This window comes from Erinaceus europaeus, chromosome 18, assembly GCF_950295315.1.
Source record: "Erinaceus europaeus chromosome 18, mEriEur2.1, whole genome shotgun sequence".
Classification (NCBI taxonomy): domain Eukaryota; kingdom Metazoa; phylum Chordata; class Mammalia; order Eulipotyphla; family Erinaceidae; genus Erinaceus; species Erinaceus europaeus.
Window position 1 is genome coordinate 52,408,313 of NC_080179.1, and position 17,828 is coordinate 52,426,140.

At 40.1% G+C, this 17,828-nt stretch overlaps 1 protein-coding gene across 1 annotated transcript in view; it reads right to left on the minus strand.

The window, feature by feature from the left end:
- NCKAP5 (NCK associated protein 5) overlaps positions 1-17,828 on the minus strand; it is a 1,079,978-nt gene that overhangs the window by 897,631 nt on the left and 164,519 nt on the right.

The following is a 17,828-nucleotide window of genomic DNA, read 5'->3' on the forward strand; positions in this document are numbered from 1 at the left end:
GCATGCTTCACTTCAGACTGTGTCCAGAGATGTCAGGAGTGAAATATCAACCCTCCAGCTTCATTACACTGGTGAGACCTTTTCTAGATCATAGAACTCCTTAATTCCATTTCAGGTGGAGCACTTCCTAAGAAAGCCTCAAATCCTATGTATATACCAGGGCCCATGAGATAGGGAATATATACACATGTATCCACAAGTTAGGAGAAAATATATACCTTAAAGCAAAAGTGCAAGGCCACCACGGTGGCACACCTGGTTAAGCGCACACATTACAATGCTCAAGGATCTGAGTTCCAGGCCCTGGTCCTCACGTGCAGGGGGAAAGCTTCATGAGTGGTGAAGCAGGTCTGCAGGTGTCTCTCTGTCTCTCTCCCGCACTATTTGCCCCTCCCCTCACAATTTCTCTCTGTCTCTATTCAAAAATAAATAAAGATTAAAAAAATAAAAAGGCAAAAGTGCACAGCAGTTTGCAGTGAATCAATAAATGGGAGTAGAAGGAACTTAAGAAAACACCATAAAGTACCTGGTCAAATAGCTTCTACTTAGACATAGATGCCGTCCTCACCTATGATCTATTTCACTTCCCTCAATCACTTTAAGGCTAACCTTGGCAGGCACTGTAAGGACTACATAAGCTGGATAAGGGCAAGAGACTGGCATACTTTAACAACAGCTCTTAAGTCACTACCAGACCACCCCATTACCTGGGGCTCTAGTCAGGGAATCCTAGGATTCCCACATAGACATGATGGGCCTAGACCTCTAACAGATCCATCTCTCCATTGCCACTGGTCATCTCTATCAAGAACAAAATAATGGATCCCTCTGTGGGACCCTATAGGACCTTGCCCTCAATGTGGATCAACAATGGTAAGGAATGTTCCATTCTCTGAAGAGAGGTTGAGCAACATGCTCTACCACTTGAGGAAGACAGGTCCTGGAATTAGTGCAGCCTGTAATGTTCCTAGTTTTAACCAAAGAATGTGAGCTCAGACCTATAGGGATGCAGAGGTTACATAGAATCCTGTGCTGAATATGAGCCCTAGATCAAATCGATGGGGTTCATAGTTAACGATATTTATATACTTTTCCCATATCTGGGAGCTACTCTCTTCCCTGATCCAGCTTTCTAGTCCTTTTTCCAACTACGACACCATCTCCTCAGACAATATTTTGGGTCCACCTGCATGTTAGCTGTCAGGCTCAGGCAAAAACTAGTAAAGTCATGGGTCCCTTGGAATAAATCTAAAATAGACCTATTAGCTTTCTCCAAAATGGAGACCCTAAATCTCATCTGCAATATTCTTTTCTTTCAGTACCTGATTATTTAACAATTTGTTCTGCTTTATATCTTAATGCTTTTTCAGCCACAAAGTTGCATATGCTATCATAATAGCAACCTGGCTTCCCTGGGCAGAGGATCTCACCAATGTGTCCTGGAGCCCCACCTCCCCAGAGCCCTGCCCCACTAGGGAAAGAAAGAGACAGGCTGGGAGTATGGATCAACCTGCCAATGCCCATGTTCAGTGTGGAAGCAACTACAGAAGCCAGGCCTTTCACCTTCTGCACCCCATAATGATCCTGGGTCCATGCTCCCACTGGGATAAAAAATAGGAAAGCTTTCAAGGGCAGGGATGAGATATGGCAGTGGGAATTATGTGGAATTGGACCCCTCTTGCCCTATGGTCTTGTCAATATTTCCATTCTATAAATAAATTTTTAAAAATGAACAAATAGCTGTTATCTCCCAAAACAAGCATGGCTTAGACTCTTCTAAGAATTGAAAAGTCAAACAAAGAAAAGGTCCCCTAAACATCAGAAATGCTGTTTCATAGCAGACTTTATCTGAAGGATTGCTGTTCTTTGTACACAGATTTTACAGGGACAGGGAGACAACCCAGCAAAGTGTACCAGACATGCATACATTAGACTTGTAGGTTTCAGATTCAATCCCCAGCACCACCAGAAGCTTAGTAGTGCTACAGGATTGGTACATGATGATGGAAAAGGAACTAAGTTGGGGATGAGATTCTGCCTGCCATGGGGGAGATGAGAAACTGTGTCCATAATCTTAACAACCTTACTATAAACTATTAGCCCTTCATAAAAATGCGATAAAATAAACTAATCTTAAAATAAAACAAAAGTGTTTCAAACTATTGAATACCATGCTGATACAGAAGGGCCCAATCCAAAGACATAGCTATAGAGGTGAAAGGAGGGAGACTTAAGTGGTCATGATGAAGAATAAGCCTAAAAACTCATTTAAGTAATGTAAACAGAAAGTCTGGGTAGGATTACCACTAGAATTCACATTTTTTTACATTTTTTTAACAATCTCCCCTCCCTTTGGATCTTTATCTCACTCTTGCACTTATATTTCACACTCAAAGAAGAATATCACAAACAGTAAAATGTTACAGGGGCCGAGCGATAGAAGACTTGGTAGAACACACTTATCATGTGCAAGGAGATGGGTTCAAGCCCCAGGGACCCCACCTGCAGAGGGTAAACTTCACTAGTGATGAAGCACTGCTATAGATGTTTTTCTCTTTATCTTCCCCTTCCCTTGCAACTTCTCTTTCTCTATCCAAAATAAGAGAAAAGGGGTGAGAGGGAAACTGACAGTAGCAGTGAACTCATTGTGGAGACACCAAACATCAGTGATAACCCTGGTGACAATTTTTTTAAAAAGTACTCATACAGTGGTCCTTCCATTTGTGGGTAGTAAGTTCACAATATGCCGGTGTATGCCAGAAATTGCAAACACTGGTCTCTATACACACCACAGTACACAGAATGTTTTCCTCTCCACATAAGGCTGTAATATTGATCTGATCGGATTATTGATCTGACCTATAAAATTAGAAGTTATCAGGACTAAAAGAAATAATCACTTTTAGGAGTATCATATACTTGCTATTATAGAATATTGTTATTAACTTATATTTTACTACTATTTTTAAACTGTGCCTAGTGCATACACTAAGATTTATATGGGGGGTGGGGCACAACTTTAGTGTTGAGTGCAAATGTGAAGCCATAGTCCTAAAAAATCACATTTAAAATAAACAAAACAGTAAAACATTTCCTTACCGGTTACTTGCAGGCAAAAACTTCTTCATACAATACCACAATGTTTCACAATCTGAATTAAATAATATCTACCATTGTTTGGTCATTTTATACTTTTCTCCAGAAATTTGTTACAGTCAGAGGAATATGCAAAGTCCAATAATATTCAAGGATACAAAATGTCTTTTACCAGTGTTTCCATCAAACATATATATCAAAGTGATTGTGGAAGTGATATTATCAGTCAACATTTTGACATTATTTACAGAAAAATAGACATTATTTGCTTATCCAGAGAAGTTCTTGTTGAATTTTGTTCATGGTACATCCATAAAACAGTTACAGTCGAGCATCTCTTAAACTCAAATGTGGGTTACATATTCCTGTCTGGCTGCAAATTGCTCAGCTTCTGAAAAGCATTTGCTTCATAGCATGCTACATAACAATATCCTCTCCGGTATCCACTTTGAGCCTTCTAGCCCATTTGAGCTCCCTTCCCTTGGTCATTTATAGAAATAATTATCATTCCTCATGTACTTATTAGCAAATACATCTTCTACTATCTTGATTATGTTACACATATTGTCACCACTCTAATAATGCTTCCCAAGCTTTGTGGCCCCTTTATGGAAATTTACAAAACTTGTGGTTCACAAGGTGTGGAATCAAAACCAGTACTATTAACATAGGAAAAAAAAAAATATATCAAGGGAACCAGGCAGTAGTTAAGTGCACAATGGCACTAAGCACAAAGACCAGTGCAAGGATCCCGGTTCGAGATGCAGGTTCACCTGCATGGGAGTCCCTTCACAAGTAGTGAAGCAGGTCTACAGGTATCTTTCTTTTCTTTTTTTTTTTTTTTTTTCCTCCTCCAGGGTTATTGCTGGGCTCGGTGCCTGCACCATGAATCCACCGCTCCTGGAGGCCATTTTTTTTCCCCCTTTTGTTGCCCTTGTAGCTTCGTTGTGGTTATTATTATTGCCCTTGTTGATGCAATTCGTTGTTGGATAGGACAGAGAGAAATGGAGAGAGGAGGGGAAAGACAGAGAGGGGGAGAGAAAGATAGACACCTGCAGACCTGCTTCACCGCCTGTGAAGCGACTTCCCTGAAGGTGGGGAGCCGGGGGCTCGAACCGGGATCCTTACGCCGGTCCCTGCACTTTGCGCCACATGCGCTTAACCCACTGCGCCACCGCCCCACCCCCTACAGGTATCTTTCTGTCTTTCCCTCCTCTCTCGATTTCTTTCTGTTCTATCAAACAACAATGACAACACTAAAGATAAAAAATAAGGGCAACGAAAGGGGGGAAAATGGCTTCCAGGAGCAGTGGATTCATAGTGTAGGCACCAAGCCCCAGTGACAACCCTGGAAGGAATAAATAAATTAGATTTCCCTTGGAAACTTATTATAAATGAAAATTAATGGCCCTATACATATCTGCTGAATCAAAAATTCTAGGGGTGATAATGATCATTCAATGAAATTTTCAGGTAATTCTGATGTGGTTTCTGAATTCATATTATAAATTTGCTATTACATATAAAAATTTGACAAGTTTATGGGATGAGGAGGATCTCTAGATTCTTCTGATGTACTCAATGAAGTGAAGTTGAAAAAACTAGAAAATAGTTTTAATTATCATTGCAAAGAACTTTCAGAATGTAAGCACAGTAGCATTAGAAAAAAATAAACAGGTACATTTTTATCTAGCAGAACAACATAGATTATAGTTTTAATAATGAGTAGAATTGTTTTGTATTGATTGCCAGGACAAACACAATCTCTTGAATTAATTCAGATACTGGGGTGAATGAATGTGCAAAGCTTATTCCCATGGAAACTGAGCACTATACAGATTGATAAGCCTTGAGATCTTATAACTGAATTGAGGAAATTGTCATTTTAAAATTTTAGCATTGAGAAATTGATGCAAGAGATTTATTTTCCAAATATCAGAAGTTCCTCATCTATATTCAAAGATAAGGGATTATCCAATTTTTATTTAGAAAAAAGAAAAGACCTTTTATAACACAGCTTTCCCATCTTTGAGCTCTGGCCAAAATGAGGCAGACGTTCTGTTTTCTTAATACTGGCCTAATTACAAGAGACTGTTTTTGAACTGTGGTATTAAACAGGTTGCTATGGCTTCATGCTTGGGAGTTGAGTAAGCCAAGTTTCAGTCATGAGGAAGCTATGAATGGGCTGAATAAGGTGCTCATAAATAGGTTTTCCTGCCCCAAACCACTGTCACAGAGCCTTCTGTCAGGGAGATTAACAGGAGGCAACAGAGTGCTAAGAGAGGCCCATCCTCTCCCCATTTTTCTAGACATTTCTTTTTTGGTTCTCACTAATCACCTTGTCACATAGGACACTTTTCTGTAAGAAAAAAAGCTACATCAAACAACAGCACATCTGTTGTCTGCTATTTCCAAGCAGAGAACTGTGTGGAAGTTTGTTTGGACCTCCCAAAGATTCGTTTGTTTATTCCTTGGGCAATTTCAGCATTTTTAAATTTTATATATGACTGTGACCAACAGGGAAGAAGGCAAGCAAGAAGTTCAAAGCAAAGCTAACTATACTCAGATACAGAATCTTGTTTCTGGTAAATAATAAGAGATGTAACCACAGGGAATTTTGTCTGTATGTCCTCAGAGAGATACAAAGAACCTCAGGTAACATAAACCAGAATGTTTGTGAATATATCTCTGTAAGAGCCATGCTTATGGTTAAACAATAGAGATATCTAAGACTCCTTCTAGCTCTAAAATTTTCCACATTTCCGATATTGTAGTTTCTCATAGAAACTAACTCTTTGAAATTTAATGCTAGGTTTTATTGATATAGGTTTTTGTTGAGATAAAAAATGAAACAGACCCATACACTACACATGTCAAAAATTGAAGGTTTTTTTTTTTTTTTGGTAAATGTTTAACATTTGAGAGCCATGCCTTATATTTTAAAGAGTTGGTGATAAGTTTTTTAGATTTCGTATTTTGAGAGGTAATATTAGAATGACTTTTTTATGGTAAGTGAATTGCTGAACAAGGTTGGTGGTGGGGTGACGTGCTAAGACACATTTGATCACTCCTTTCACATCATTCACATGTATATTCAATTAAGAAGATGTGTGGGGCACAAAGGACAGTGGTAGGAGGTGGCAAGAAAGTGTGTAAGAGGGGGGAGAAGGAAAAGTGGCAAAGATAATGTAACAGGAGAAGATGATTTCACTGTAAGTCTTGCATTCAGGTAATCTGAGGTCTAGAGAAGGTAAAGGAGTTTGGACTCTTTTTTATTTATTTATAAAAACGAAACATTGACAAAACTATAGGATAAGAAGGGTACAACTCCACACAATTCCCACCACCAGAACTCTGTATCCCATCCCCTCCACTGATAGCTTTCCTATTCTTTAACCCTCTGGGAGTATGGACCCAAGGTCATTGTGGGATGCACAAGGTGGAAGGTCCGGCTTCTATAGTTGCTTCCCCACTGAACATGGGACTCTTCTTAAGAGAGATGATAAACTGATACACCTTGATAGTTCATTATATCATTTTTTTATAAACAGTTCATAAGATTGTAATGTCTCAAACACATCTATGTTCTAAAATGCACAATCTAGACAGAATTTTTCAACATATTTTCAAATACCAATAGCGTGAAACCCAGGACACTTGAACACATCTTGCCTAACATAAGCAAACTGGGCTACAGAAGTGGGGATGACACACAGGTCAAGTGTCTTATTTTCCAGATTCCTTGGTTTTCAGGAGTGAGGAAAGGATCCCTATGTATAGATCACCTGAAATTATTTTTCAAATATTTTTTTATCATTCACAAGAGTTTAGAAGAGCAAACAATGTAAACTTTTAAAAATTTTGAACCTCTTTACATGAAAATGTAAAGTTTCTTAACTTAAAATGTGCTAAGTCATCTTACAGTGAAACAATTATCTGAAAGGGATATTCTACTCCTGGGAGGATGCTTCGTGAGCTGTGAAGTAGCTCTGCAAGTATCTCTCTTTCTCTTTCTTTCTCTACCACCCCCCCAATTTATCTTGTCCTATCCAATAAAAAAATAGAAATTAAAAAAAAGTCTGCTAAGAGTGGTGGATTTGTAGAGCTAGCACCAAGCTTCAGTGATAACCCTGGTGGCAGGAAATAAGAAAGAATATTCTACTCTTAAAACTTGCATGTTTGACTTTAGACTTGAAAAAGCATTAGTAATCATAAATAACTTTATTTCTTTTTCAAAATGAACTTGGGAAATTTTTTCAGTAAGATAAGTTCAGCTTCAATATAAATTTGAAAAGACAAGTTTCAAACCTCTTAAATATTAAGTCAAGTAAACAACATGCTTCAAAATTGCTAAATTAGTGAGGCCTGGCACTCATTCAATCTCTCTAATATGCACAATAGTGTGACTTTGTAAAAGGCGAAAGATTTATGCAATTTGAAGAGAAACCAGAGTATAATAGTGTGACTTTGAAAAAGGCATTGATTTTTATTTTACATTTCAAATATACTAATTAGATCAAAGATATTACTTTATTATATTGGCACATATTTCTGCAGAAGAATTTTGGACAACAGAATTTTGATGGGCAACTTGAATGGGTAGCCTCAGAAATCAAAATATCAACTTAGATGATAAATGAGAATCCTCAAATTGATTAGTTAAAGGCAGATGGAATTGTCTAAATATTAAACTGGGATTAAAACCGATTTTTGAATGTTTATCTTGACAGATTTGATAGAAATCTAAGCAATTTTTCCTATCTCTTCTCAGACAGTACAAATTAGCTAATATTTGGGGTGCATTGGATCGACCTTCTCGTGGTGCATCCTGTGAGTACCCATTCATTGGGGAAACTGACGATCCTTCCTAGCCGACTGAATCCACATGGATCCCAGTCACTTTCAAAGCCATTTAACTGGCTACGGAAGAAGGGCAAATGCTAGAAGAAGAAGAAGCTAATATTGAACTTTCATCATAACTGAATCTTTATTCAATCTGATTATTAAAGTGATATGATTATGATATAGATTTTTCCCTATATGATCCCGATCTTCCCTGATTATTGAGGCCTGTAATTCCATTATTAGACATTTTAACTTTTGCCGTTTGTTTAAATGCAACAGAGAAGAGGAAGCTCCATCTCAAGAGCAATCTATGCTGGATATTCTTTGGTAGTTATAATCTTGCTTAGCCCTTTTTTAATATTCACCGCCCTGTACTAAGCATTTTATGTCACAAAACTACTATGCTCCAAGGTCATTGACAGATCACTACATCCTATTTTCTTCTCAAAAAAGTGAAACGGTAAAATAGAGGTTCAGGAAAGAGAATGTTTCCAGTGAGTATAAGCCAGCTGATGACAAAGCTGAAACCACAATTCTAAAACACAAAGCCACACATACACTCCCCAAGTATTTATAGTATCCTTGGGCATTGGTCATTGGAGACAATGTAGATAATATCTACAAATACATTTTCCTATAGAAGTTTGGTGAACAAAATAAGGGTCAGGCTTATAAACAAATAGTTACAATCAATCTACCTACTTAAGTGTAACTATAAATGGGAGTTACTAATTAAACAACATAGAGAAATACTCCTCTTTTTAAAAGTTTTTATTTATAAAATGGAAACACTGACAAGACCATAGGATAACAGGGGTACAATTCCACACAATTCTCACCACCGGAACTCCATATCCCATTCCCTCCCTGATAGCTTTCCTATTCTTTAACCCTCTGGGAGCATGGACCCAGGGTCATTATGGGGTGCAGAAGGTGGAAGGTATGGCTTCTGTAATTGCTTTCCCGCTGAACATGGGCATTGACAGGTTGATCCATACTCCCAGCCTGTCTCTCTCGGGAAAGATTCCTGACACAGCTTTTCACCTTATATGTGAAAGATCACAGGCTATTGAGAGAATTCTTTCAATGTTAGCTCATATTTATTACATACTGAAAAACTCTGCAAAGAATTCAATAGAATAAATATTTGTTGATTTCAGTGTTAACCTAAAATTTGTGTATTAGATGTGTAGAGAACCTAGCATCTAGTCAATGACCAATTTAATATCTTCCTGTCCTGGTTTTCTTTCTTTTATGCAAGACTAAGCTAATAAGATTTGTGTAACAGTAAATGTTTAATGGATACATTTTGCAACAGGAAAGACTTTACAGACTCATATACCAGAAAAGTCCTTCAAAAATGTGCTGGTGGAATATAAAGATGTTTCTGAGTCACTCTGGATTAACTGCAGTATCTCATTCATTCAATTTTATAGATCACACTCCTATGAGTCCACTGGAGTTGTCAAGAGGGAAAAAGGTACCAATAGGGAGTGGTTTAAGACTGGGTGTCCTCCTTGTGACTCTCCTCTATTCCCCATAAGGGAAAACTCCCTTTGTTCATGATTACAGCTCTCCAGAACCCTCAGGACTCCTAGGGGACACTTTGACCCAAAATACCGTCTATGGTGTGTTTTCCATCACCAGCATAATCAAACAAGAAGAAAACAACAATAGTGATGCTGCACATTTAGCTTCATGGAAAACTGCTATTTAAATAGATTTGTGAAAAATAAATTGAATTGCAGGGGTAGATATCATAATGGTTATGCAAACAGGCTCTAATGCCTGAGGCTCCGAAGTCCCAGGTTCAATCCCCCACACCACCATAAATCAGAGCTGAGCAGCGCATTAGTAAGAAATAATAGTAATAGTAATAATAATAATAATAATAATAAATAAGTTGAATTTAAGATATAGTAAAGTTTATTTAAAGAAATCTTCTGGTGAGACCCTTGTTATTTAAGGACTCTGTCTGGAGCAAGAACAAAGCGCTCTTGACACATCTCTAGTAAATCTAGACTCACATGTACAGAACTTTATCAAGTGAGGTCTCAGGCTCTCAATTGCAGGTAGGTGCAAAATACCCTTCTTCAAGCTACTTCTCTGAAGAACTCTCCCCTTTCTCCTTATTACTCAGAATTCTGGTAGGTTTTCTCATCACAATATGAGAGATTTTCATAGACAAGGAAAATCAGGCTATTATTTGAGTTCAGGGGCTCCAAGCCAAGGGAAAACTGCTTTGAGGTCTAGCCCCACTTTAGGTATAGCCTCACTAAAATGCTCCACTAAAGGCATAGCACTGAATACTATAGAAGATTACATCATTGGAATAGCCAATCTAATCATCATGGGAGAGAGAAGGTAGAAACTTCCCTAATAAAGGCAGAGAGTGTTGCTCCCCTCAGCTTTGAAATGAACTAGAGATGCACATAATGGTGAATGAGTCAATAGTATGAGTTCCAAATTACAGAAGAATTATATGCTTACTAGTCATGTGATATTGAAGAACTTGCTTAATTTCTGAGTCTCTGTCATCCATATAATGGGATATTACAATATATTCCAGTAGAGTTGTTATAATAATTAAATGAGCTAGTGAAAACAACACCCAGGATATAGTAAACATAGTGTATTGCAAGTTGTTAATGTTTATTATTTGCAGTATTACTAATTCCGATTGGAATAAAAACCAGAAGGAATATTTCAAGGTCATTTAATTTTTCAAATCACCATTATAATATACTACTAAGTGATTATACACTAAGGGTAGCATGCAATTAACCCCCTTCTTTCCAACCCAGAATTAGTACTCTATATATTGGATTACTGGGAAAGTCATGATGTGCTTTTCATTTTTTCTAATTGCTCTTATTATCTTTATTTATTGGATAGAGACATCCAGAAATTGAGAGGGTGAGGAGACAGGAGGGAGAGAGAGACAGAGATACCTGCAGCCCTACTTCACAGCTCACAAAGCTTTCTCCCTGCAGGTGAGGACTAGAGGCTTGAACCCAGGTCCTTGAGCATTGTAATATGTGTGCTAATCCAGGCGCACCACCACCCAGCCACATGGTGTGCTTTTCTATGCAAAAAAAAAAAAAAATCCGTATTTCCAGAGGGATAAAGAATAGAGATGTTTCCAATGGAGGGGACAGGGTATAGAACTCTGGTGGTGGGAATTGTATTCCTCTTATTTCATCTTATTTGATCATTACTAAATTACAAAAATAAATAAATAAATAAATCTTGACTTTTCCATAAACCCAAAATGTAGGTGAGGGCTACTCTATTCTGAACAAATGGCCTCTTTTCATCTTGGTCTTGTTCCCACCACCAGAACGCATTGGTTCTGTGCTTCATTTTCTCAAAGTTATTCTGAACCAAATGACGGTTGAACATAATGTAACTCAAGTTATCACCTAGAAGTAATTTTAATTTGAGAATTTCAGCACACCTCAGTGCTCAAATCTAACTAAAGTAGAAATGTCCCTAAGCAAAGGATTAGCCCCTAATTAGAATCAGTCTGCAAATACTGTATGAGGACCTTGGTGATTCTACTCAGCTTAAAACACTTTCAATCATGCATTTTATCTTTTGGCATGCAAACATAGGTGCCCAATACATGTTACCTTTAGTGATAATAAAACAAAAGCTAAACTTTCAAAAGTAAAAGATCCAAAAGACTATTGTCCACATTCTTGGCAGAAACTGGAGAGCCAGTTTTTCCCAAGTCAGCAGCCTCTAAAGAGGTTGGCCAAAGGCCAGTTCCCAGGGCTGGCGCATTCCAGGGGTCTGGCAAGAGGCCACTACAATGCAGTTTCCTCTTTTCATTCTCTTTATGTAGTGGAAAATCTTCCTTACTTCAACTCTTCCTATTTTTTTCTCCCAACGAAGTAAAGAGGAATCACATGGGAAATGATTTCTAGCCCTCAAACCCCAGTATCATCTCCCACTGCTCTAGTTGACACAATGAAAGTAGCTGAAAACCTAAAACAAATAAAAGAGGACTCTATAGACTGATTCTATCAGGGCAGAGGGCTTAGGGCAGAAGACCCAGCAGGATCTTGTGCACAGGGAATCATTGTACACTCGATGGGAAGACTATGAGCACTTCTGGAAGCCCTTGGAATAAGATTGCCTGTTATAAATAGACATTGGCTAAGCTTCAAGGGCAAAAGCCAAAAGTCAGCCAAAAGTTTCAGAAAAAAAATATAACACTCCATATAAGAAAGCCTGGAGTGTAATCCTTAATAGGGGACTTATAAGTAACTGGATTACAATGAAAGGAATTCATGATATGGTCAGATACAACCTGTAATTAACACCTGGGTGAGCATTTCTGGTTTGTAACAATATGGACATGCCATTCAGTTTTAAATATCATATATGCATACATGAAAAATCAAACATCTTTTTCAAAATCTTTTCTGAATATCTCCTGAATTCAGACAAAGACAATTGCCATATGGAGCCACTAGTGAGTCAGCCTACATATATTCCATGTAGAAGAAGCTTCCATTCTTTAAATTTGTGAACAGTTCTATGAATAAGAGATTATTATCACCACAGAGACTGAGAAGAGGCAAGTAACCTGGCTATGTTCAGACAGGCAATTCACAGCAAGTCAGGATTCAGATCCACTTTAGCTGATACTACAGTCAGTACCTGTTCTTGCCAGGATAATACATAGTTTCTGTTCATACTGAATCCTTATAAATAGTCTGTACACAGAATGCTCTTAACACATTTTCTTTCCAGAAGCTGACACTAGCTGCTTATACTATTGGTCAGCTGAGGCTCAATAGAGATAAGCTGAAATGTTACTATCATACTAATAGTACTTTTTGCTTACATAGAGTCCTATAGTCTTCAAATGAGCTTGTTGTTTGGGGGGCTGAGCAGTGGTGAACTAGTCAAGCATACATATCACCAAGCACAAAGATCTGGGTTTAGTCCCTACTCTCCACCTGCAGGGGGTCCACTTTGCAAGTGATGTCATAGGTCTGCAAATGTCTGTCTCTCTTTCTCTCCATCTCCCCATCCTCCCTCAATTTCTCTCTGTCCTAACCAATAAAAATAAATTACAAAGGAAAAAATGGCCACCAGGAGCTGTGGATTTGTAGTATCAGCCCCAAGTCCCAGTGATAACCCTGATAGCAATAATAATAATGATGATGATATTATTATTAGAAGAGATTGTTGGTTTTTTTATTCACTTTACCTTCATAACAACCCCACCCCACTACTGGAAGTTTTAAGAGCCAAAACATACTACACATCTGCTGAAAGATTAACCCTTAGTTCAAATATAAGTATGCGGTATTCTAATACAGTGGTACATCTGCTACATAACATTCCTTATACACCAACCACCAAACTTACATACACACCCTTCCCAGAACATTTTTATCAACAATGTTAAAGAGAATACCTTTTTATTGCTCATGTGGAACTTGAGTTGGAAAGGTGTCACAACTTACTATTCTGGTTAAACCAAGTTGATAACCAGGTAGATGAAAAAGCAACTTGTAGACTGCAAAAACTGAATAAGGGCAAGAGACTGGCATACTTTAACAATGACTCTTTAGTCACTATCAGGCCACCCCATGAGCTGGGGCCCTAGTGGCGGAGTCCTGAGATTCCCAAAGAGACATTATGGGCCTAGACCTCAAATAAATCCCTCTCTCCAATGTTGCTGGTCATCTCTATCAGGAACAACAAAACAGACCCCTTTGTAGGCCACCCATAGGACCTTACCCTCAACTTGGTTCAACAATGGTAGAGAATGCTCCATCCTCCGAAGGGAGGATGTACAACATACTCTATGCTACATCTGAGGAAGATGAGTCCTGAAATTGGGGCAGCTTGGAACGTTCCTTCTCATGACCACAAAATGTGAGCTCACATCTACAGAGATGCAGAGATCACATAGGCTCCTAAGCAGTACATGGGCCCCAGATCACATCAAATTGATGGGGTCTATAGTCAACAATATTTATACCCCTTTCCCATATTTGGAAGCTACTCTCTTCCCTGTTCCAGCTTTCTGGTCCTTTTTCCAGCCATCACATCATCTCCCCAGACAATAACTTGAATCCACCTGCATTTCAGATTTCAGGCTCAGGGTAAAAAACAAAGCAACAACAATAACAAAAACAAAAACTCATATAGCCACAGGCCCTTTGGAATATAACTAAAATATGCTTACTAGCAATCTACAAAACATAGACCCCCCCCAAATCTTCATCTGCAATATTCCAGCCTTTAGGTTCATGATTAGTCAACAATTTGTTTGGCTTTATATGTTAATTCTCTTTTCAGCTACAAGGTTCCAGATGCTACAATGATGCCAACCAGACTTCCCCAGACAGAAATCCCCACCCATGTGTCCTGAAGCTTTGCTTCCCCAGAGCACTGCCCCACTAGGGAAAGAGAGAGGCAGGCTGGGAGCAGTATGGATCCACCTGTCAATATCCATGTTCAGCGGGGAAGCAATTACAGAAGCCAAATCTTCTACCTTCTTCATCCCACTATGACCTTGTGTCCATACTCTCAGCGGATTAAAGAATAGGAAATCTATCAAGGGAAGGGATAGTGGAAATTGTGTGGAGTTGTACCCCTATTAGCCTATGGTTTTGTCAAGGCTTGATTTTCATAAATAAAATAAAAACAGAAATATTTAAATTTAAAAAGCAACTTGTAGAATCCCATTTCTAATAATAACCTAGTTTGTCCTGATTTAGTGTTTCCTTTTCATCACAGAAATGTGAACAAAAAGGAGTTGAAGCAGAGTGTGTATGATATATGGAGCATTTTCTGGCCACATTATACTTGCCCATCTTTGCTCTGCAGTAGGCCCCAACATGCTCCCTCCCATGAGTCTTTTTTCCTTTTGTTTCTAATTGCAGCCCATGGAAAAAGTCAGAATTAGTCAGGAAAATGGACTTGGAGTGTGGTACCATTTTCTGGGTCCTGATCTCCTCCCTATTCTGCCAACAACAGTTAACTGTCCTCTCCACAGAAGATTGCATTTCCTGCTAAGTTCTCTCGTTATGGCCACATGGTTCTTTGGTGACTTTCCTTGTTTTTTCAGACTTGGCTGTGGCAATTCATACTCAAGAAGCCTGTAATGCTTAATAAATATTAATTGATAATAAAATTTGTGAGACTGGCTGCTGAAATGCTATTCTTCTTCTAGCGTTTGCCCTTCTTCCGTAGCCAGTCAACAGCATCAGGTTGAGCCTGATGTAAAGTTTTGAGACTTCCTTTGAATCTGGAGAGGTGGCAGTCATTGACTATGTGGGTCATAGTCTGTCTGTAGCCGCAGGGGCAGTTAGGGTCATCTCTGGCTCCCCAGCGGTGGAACATAGTGGCGCACCGTCCATGGCCTGTTCGATAGCGATTGAGGAGGGCCCAATCATAACGTGCTAGGTCAAAGCCGGGTTGATGCTTGCAGGGGTCTGTGATGAGGTGTTTGTTCTTTACCTCAGCTGACTGCCAACTCTGTTTCCAAGAGACTGGAACAGAGAAGTTCAGTGTAGGCATAGGGGACCAGATTGAATGACGAGACATCAAGCGTTGGACAGGGTGGGCGAAGATATCCACGTATATTGGCAGGTCCGGTTGAGCATAGACGTGGGAAATGAACTTAGAAGATGCTGCATCCCGACGAATATCTGGCGGGGCGATGTTGCTAAGAACTGGCAGCCATGGAACCAGGGTGGACGGATGGTTCCAGAAATTGTCCTCATGGAGGAATATAATTTGGAATCGACCAAGTGGACATGGGGGCTACGGAACCATACTGGGGCACAGTATTCTGCAGTGGAATAGCATAATGCCAGAGATGATGATCGTAGTGTGGAAGCGCTCGCGCCCCATGAGGAGCTGGCCAGTCTTGCAATGATGTTATTCCTCGCGCCCACCTTTGCTGCAGTTTTTATGAGATGTTCGTGAAATGACAGAGTGCGATCGAGAGTAACGCCAAGATAGACTGGCTGGGCTTCATGCCGGATTCTCGTATCGCCAAGCTGCACATTAAGCTCACGCAAGGCCGAGGCATGGTGTAGATGGAAAACAGATGATACCGTTTTTGCAGTGCTAGGGATTAGTCGCCATTTTTTACAGTAATCAGATATCAGAGACATGTCTTTCGTGAGTGTTTCCTCGAGGATGTCGAACTTGGATGCCTGAGTTGCACAGCAGATGTCATCGGCATAGATGAACTTCCTTGAAGAAGTTTCTGGGAGGTCATTGATGTAAATATTAAATAGCATAGGAGCCAGAACAGAGCCCTGGGGGAGGCCACTTGAGACAAGTCTCAATCTGCTAGACTTGTCACCCAGATGCACCTGGAATCTTCTGTTATGGAGAAAAAACGATATAGTGTTGGGCACCCATGGAGGCAGGCATCTTGAGATCTTGACTAGGAGACCACGGTGCCAGACCGTGTCATAGGCTGCTGTGAGATCAACAAAGACAGCACCCGTCTCTAAATTCTTCTGGAATCCATTTTCAATGTAAGTTGAGAGGGCCAGGGCTTGTTCGCAGGTAGATCTTCCTGGGCGGAAACCAGCTTGGGCAGGTGATAGGAATTTCTCTGTAAGAGGAGAAATACGTGACAGAAGCAGCCTCTCAAGGAGTTTGTAACACACCGAGAGGAGAGAAATTGGTCTATAGCTGGCGGCCAGTGTTGGATCTTTCTTTGGTTTCAAAACTGCTATAATCTTCGCACGATGCCAAACTTTGGGCATAGACTCAGATTCCAAGATGTGGGACAGGTATGAAGCGAGCCACTTCTTTGCCGCGGGACCCAGGTTAAGGATGACTTCTGGGGTGATGTTATGATAGCCAGCAGCTGTTCCCGGTTTAACCCTCTTCAAAGCGTCTTCCAGTTCAGACAGTATAAAGGGAGAGAGTTTTGGAGATGGACAAGATAACCTGAAGTGGGATGACCACTCATGGGAAATTTCTCTTTTCCAGACTGGGTCGATCTTAGCACGTCCAACTTGAGTTAGGTGACTGGCCACTGAGTTTGGAAATACGGGAGGATGGGAGATGGGAGGGGGTTGGCTACCGGCACCCAGACTGTGAAGAAGCTTCCAGGCCTTCCTACTTGAGTGGGTGAAGTTCAGACTTTCTGTGAGTTGTTGCCAGCGGGCTTGGCGTGCTGCATCCAGGGAGGCAATGAGATGGTCAGCCACATCTGGGTCGCCCGACTCATCATACTGCTTTAGTAGTTGCTCGCATTCAGCATCAAGACAAGGCGTATAGTTAGCACGTCTCCCACGAGGAATGGCTTGGGAAGCTGCTTTGAAGATGGCTTGGCGGAAGCGCCTGTAGGAATCTTCAGAGGGGATAGAGTTAATTGGAATTGCAGGAATAGATTTGTTGGTAAGATCACTGAACAGATGCCAGTTTGCTTTCCGAAAGTTCCATCTTAGTTTCTCCGAGCACAGAATCAGTGGGAGCTGGAGACCAATGTGGATGATAGCTGGGCGGTGATGATTGTGCAGGAAGATCTTGAGAACTTGTCTCGTAGCGGGAAAGGCTTGGCCGTTGACTGTGCTAATCCAGTACAGGTCGGGTGACGAGTCTTTATTCCATCTAGCACTGTGAAAAGAGCCTGGCTGTTTGGGACGTGTAATAGGGAGAGGTCATTCGCTGAAGCCCAGTCGGCTAAGATAGAGCCATCAGTACGAGTGGAGGAATATCCCCAGTCTTGGTGATGACTATTAAAGTCTCCAACGTAAACGGCTGGGTGATTCGGGCTAGGCAGGACCTCATTATCCCATGAGGCACTGGGAGGCTTATATACGTTGACGAGCTGAATAGTTCCAATAGTAATGGAGTCGTAGAAGGTCGAAGAGGCCGTATGATAAACG